Source organism: Ornithodoros turicata, chromosome 2 (assembly GCF_037126465.1).
Source record: "Ornithodoros turicata isolate Travis chromosome 2, ASM3712646v1, whole genome shotgun sequence".
In the NCBI taxonomy this organism is placed as follows: Eukaryota; Metazoa; Arthropoda; class Arachnida; order Ixodida; family Argasidae; genus Ornithodoros; species Ornithodoros turicata.
Window position 1 is genome coordinate 57,370,912 of NC_088202.1, and position 5,646 is coordinate 57,376,557.

Sequence of the window (5,646 nt, forward strand, 5' to 3'; positions counted from 1 at the left end):
GATAACAGCCATTTCCAGCATTCTCAGACGTGGCAATTTCTCACTCTTTCCTCATAATAACAATATTGATTTTATACCCTCATATCCATACCTTTTCTAATCATATTTGTAACGACTCATCACGTATCGCACCATAGTCAATAAACAAAAGAGAGAGAGAAAAAAACATATTTTACCCTTTCCACGGGAATTATAATGATCGGTCACGTATGTTGAGGGATATAACAAGAATGAAGTTCCCAACAAGCGCGAGCCGAAGCGTAACGACGTCTGCCTCATCGCCATCGACATTCCCCAACCGCCGTTTCAAACAGGCGAGGCGCGTCGTCGTAGCGGTTCGGTAGGATATGACATGTTACACGGAAGGGTCTTTGGAACCTCAGCATCATGCGTATTTTGTACTGGAATCTCGGGAGCATCGAGGCAGTACTGGCCAGTACGTCGAACAACTACGTTGTGCATAACAACGATTGCCGTGGTGTGCGAGAGCTAGCGTTCCTTTGTTCTCCGGCTTTGCAGTTAAGGTGAGTTCGTTCTTCCTTTTGCCTCACTTAAGATTTGTGCGTTGTTCTTTTTTTTCAACAATCACATGTTGTAGATGTGTGGAGCAATGACAGCTTTGTATCTGAATAAACAGCTGTAGTTTGCTTTACCTGCAGAGTCTGGTGCGTATCACTGACGGACTCATGCGAACGGCTGAACTGTGTGAGATTGTGTGTGTACAGCTACAAAGTGCAAGTCCAATTCTTCACATCTCTTTGATTCAGGATTTGATTGGGAATGATGAAAGCAATGGTAAAGCAAATTCTATTAATTATGCGCAGCCTGCTAGTAGATAAGCTTGGCTCAGCTACAGTTGTCTTTCATATAAAGGATAGCAGTTATGTTTTCACGTTCGACTGCACTGTTTTTCAAAGTTCCTTGCTTTTTGCATGACCGCTTATCTTTCTTAAATGTCACATGGACGCGATGTGACTCTAGATTAATAAAACATGACTGTTTTACAGTATCCACACACAACCATGGATAGCCTCACAGATGTGTAAAGTTACTGGTGTCTCTACAACACTGAAGAGCCAGGCATAAACCGGAAGACGTCGCTTGGGTCTGCAGGTGATTAGGCTGCTTCCGCATGTAACCATCTATACTGCATGAGAAACTGTGGTAAGTCACTGTCTTGCATTTGTTCCCACTTTTTGCAGGGTGTCTGTTCTTTACGCCTATTTATGGCAGTGTTTGAGCTGCTGTCCCAATAGATGGAATTAACTATGTTATTGATTATCTTTCAGGGATGACGGTTGCGAAGTGGCGTAGCAATCACGTGATTATTATTATGACCATTATTGTCTTATTATGCGTCTTATCCGTGTCACCCTATATTGTTAATAATTAGCCTATTTATGTTGTAATATCATATTTTGTACTATTAGAAAGAGCGTTTCTTACAGTGCATGTAACATCACTGTACTTGGTTTGTGTTCAATAAACAAGAGTTCGTTGGTACGATGTTCTCTGTTGCAGAGTGGCATTTTCCGTAGAATAAGTAAAAATTGCAAAAAAAGCTACAAAATACAATAATAATAATACGTCCTGTATATGTCCTCTATATGTCCAAATATCCCTGACAGACATTCCTGGAACCTTCCCTGGATCAGCAAATGTGGAAGGAATACGGGTCCTCTGTCTGTCCCAGAGACGTCAACGGGCTATTCAGACTAGTCCCTGGGATATCCCAAAATCCCAAGTGGGATATCGTGTGGACGTTTCTGAGACATATATTGTTTACTGGGATGCGACTATCTGCCAAGCTTTCTGGCTAACAATCGGTTGCTGCAAGCCGGGAGGCTGCCCTCCACGCGGCTTAGACTTCTGACATATCGGACAGCTGCGTGTATACCGCAAAACATCCTGTCTCATGCCTGGCCAAGTCGCGATACGACACAACTTAGAATAAGTCTTGCTGCCGCTACCGTGACCGGACAATGCAGAATCATGGAAGTATTTGAGGAATGACTTACGTAGCTTCCTTGGAACTACAATCCGAAAGGGGCTATCACCAACCTCCTCGTCGTCCGCCTGGGGAATGTACCGGACCAGGAGACCATCCTCACTCAGCTGATAGGAGTCGTACCTCTCCTCAGCGTCTTCCGTGCCTTCCAGGTTTGCTGTTTCCAGCCACCTTGACACACACTGTCAAAGGCCGTCGGTCATCTGCGCTTCCAGGATGTCGTTCCTGCTTACAATCTGTCCCCACGAGAGCTCCTCCTCCGTGACGGTCTGGTTAACCGCGGCCACAAGCTCCTGCGGAATAACGACGTCCTCAAGGGGCAACGGTGCTCGAGATAGCGCGTCTGCCACCTTATTTGAGGTTCCCCTCCGGTATTCCACCGAGAAGTCATATCGCTGCAACGTTAAACTCCAACTCCAACGTGCGAGCCGTCCGCTGGGTTTTTCAACCGCTTTAACCAGGACAGTGCCTGATGGTCAGTTTGAATAGTGAATTTCGCACCATCCAAATACATGTCGAACTTATGTAGTGCGAACATGATTGCTAGGCACTCCTTCTCCGTCACGCTATAATTGCGTCCGGGAGGCGTTACCGTACGGCTTGCAAATGCCACGGGCTGGAGTTCACCGTGATGCTCTTGTAACAAGACTGCACCAAGGCCGTAATCGCTCGCATCTGTTTGAAGTACAAATGGGCGATTGAGGTCCGGGAGATACAAGCGGGTAGTTTCCGCAATCGCTTTAGCGTGAGAGGTAAACGCCTGTTCCTGCGCTTGACCCCACAACCATCGTGCTCCCTTCCGCAAAAGCCAAGTTAGCGGTTGCGTTAGGTCTGCGCATCGCGGTATAAACTGTCTATAAAAGCCAATCATACCGAGGAAGCGCTGCAAGCTTTTCACATCCGTCGGGCGGGGGTACTCAAGGATAGCCTTTAGCTTGTCCTCGTTCGGCCTGACCGTGCCGGACTGCACCTTGAACCCGAGCAGATCGATGCTGTTGGTAGCCAACTGCATCTTCCGGGGATTGACGGTCAATCCTGCAGCCTGCATGCGTCCTAACAACACTTTCAAATGAGAAAGGTGTTCCTGGAATGTACGTGAGAAAATTACTATGTCATCCATGTATGCCATAGCGAAATTGTATTTCGCATCGCCAAGCACCTTGTCCATCACTCGCTGAGAACTAGCGGGAGAATTAGACAGTCCAAAGGGCAGTCGGACAAATTCAAATAATCCCCTGTGACAGGTAAATGCTGTTTTCTCAACATCATCCGGTGCTATCGGAATCTGCAGGACTCCTCTACTGCAGCCCAAAGTTGTAAACACGTGGGCGGATCCCAACGAATACATGATCGAGTCCATCGAGGGAAAGGGGTACGAATCTCTTACCGTCACCTCGTTCAGTCGGCGGTAATCCACGCACAACCTTGCGGTTTCATCCTTTTTCGGCGCAAGAACCACCGGAAAAGCCCAAGGGCTGCGAGAAGGTCTCACAGCACCGGTCTCGATCATTTCATCCAGCGCAGCATCGAGGAGCTTGCGCTTATGCACACTCAAAGGCCGAGGATTACATCGCCAGGGCCTTGCGTCGCTGGTTTCTATCCGGTGCTCCAATGCATGGGTTAGACCTGGTCTCTCTGTGAGCATACAGAAGAATGGCCGCAATGCTTTAGCGAGCATGCGTCGCTGGTCTGGGCTTCCTGGAAATCGTTTCAGGGCGTCCTCCAAAACAGCGGGTACGACCGTCGCTGTTAGGTGTTCTGCTCCGGAAAATAGCTCAACGGACGTAGATTGTCCAGCTCCGGGATCCTGGGTCTCCTCACCAGTCCGGTTCTGCTCCGTTTCCGGCGTCGTCCACTCCATGAAGGGGTAGAAGGTAGTACCGCTTGCATGCTGGTAGCCTCCGCGACGTAAGTCCAGGACGAGTCCCATCCGGATAATGAAGTCGCGTCCCAGGATCATCAGTCCCGCCAATCCGGGCAGGTAGATGAAGCGTTGTCTGACACGTTGTCCGTCGACGGTCAAAGTGAGACGTACTGCTCCTCCGGCTGGTACCACTGCATCTGATGCGAGCCTTAGGCAGGTCCTGGTTGTCCGTACGGAAATGTTCCACACCCGGCACCAATCGTGGATGGTGTCACCTATCAGGGATACAGCCGTTCCAGTGTCCACCAAAGTCGCAACGTCCTTACTCAGAACGCGCGCCACGATAAACGGTCCAATGTTGCATATGTCATCCTGCGCTCGACATGCGAGCGGGATCGAGGCCACTACGTTATCATAAAGATCAGAAAAAAAAGGATACATAAAAAAAAAATACGAAGACTGCCCCCTCCGCACCACACAAGGTATCGCAGAGGGAACAGCCTAGAAAGAGTGGAAAGCAAAAGAGAAAAAAAAAGTGTGAAGACAGAAAGACCGACAGAACCCCCCCCCCCCCCTCGAGTTAAAAGAGGAAATCGGAAAATAGAATAGAAATATTAATTACACTAGCGAAACCACAGGCAAGTGAACGGGCCAAGCAAACCAACGGCGTTTATTGTAAACACACCATAAAAAAATAAGAAAGCCCCCAACAATAAAAGCAAAAAAAAAATAGTTCCGTCACTTGACTGGCAAAATGCACTTCCAGGACGAGCTCCAGCCTCCAGATCCAATCCAGAGTACCAGCTCCAGAGTACCTCCAAATCGAAGTCGCAGTCCATGACCACGTACTGCCAAGGTAACATAACCACCACGAGCTCCTGTCTAAATAAACTAGAAATGCATTAAGTAGTACTACCCAACACCTTTGACGCCCCATCAAAAGAGGAGAAATAAAAAAAAAACACCAACACTAGATCACCGCGGGCGAAGAAAAGAAAAAAAAACGAGGATATCCCCGAACAAGCCACACCCAACCCCAATTAATAAAAATTATAAAAAAAACGTTAAAAATAACAATACCTATCCCTACATAATATATGTATATTATAATTTAAAAAAAAAGACAGAGAAAAAAACACTACTCATAACCAATAACCAATATGAGATCCAGCAAAACCACCAGCCACACACTGTCAACTGAGGCAATGTCCTCCAATGCGGCCACACACATCACAACCCCAACATGTAGAGCAGGCAAGGCCGTGAATAGGAGAAAAAAAAAACAAGACAAAGAGGAAAAAAAACACATGTAAAAAAAAACTAACACGCACACAAGGCAACCCACCGGCAAAAAAACAAAAAAAGAAAGAAAAAAGACCAAGAAGCACCACCGAAATACCAGAGCTACCGCAATCCCTACCAGACCGCAGGCCCGCCCGCGCCACGGGCTGCAGCTAACGCGTAACCACCCGCAAGCGCAGGCGACCCCCGGTCCGGCAGGGAAACAGCGACCAAGTCCCCACCCCCCACCACACCGAGCCAAACAGAATGCACCACCACTAGGCCGGGCACCCGCCGGCGACACCGGCTGCAGCCTAAGCGTAACCACCGGAGAACGCAGGCGGGCGCCCAGCCCGACCGGGGAACGTAACAAAAACAACAAAACGTGGTGGCCAACGCTACAGCTGCGGAACCCCTAAGAGTCCGGGTGAGGGGGACACCAAGGCGGGGATGAGCCACACCTGCGTATCACGCAGCCAGTAGTAGTACCTGT

The 5,646-nt window shown here is 48.4% G+C and overlaps 1 long non-coding RNA gene across 1 annotated transcript; it reads left to right on the forward strand.

The window, feature by feature from the left end:
- The first annotated feature begins 203 nt into the window (after window positions 1–203).
- On the forward strand, window positions 204–1,123 carry LOC135383538 (uncharacterized). Its single transcript, XR_010419932.1, has 3 exons — window positions 204–524; window positions 660–795; window positions 1,008–1,123. It is a non-coding gene; the product is annotated as an uncharacterized LOC135383538 (long non-coding RNA).
- The last annotated feature ends 4,523 nt before the right edge of the window (window positions 1,124–5,646 follow it).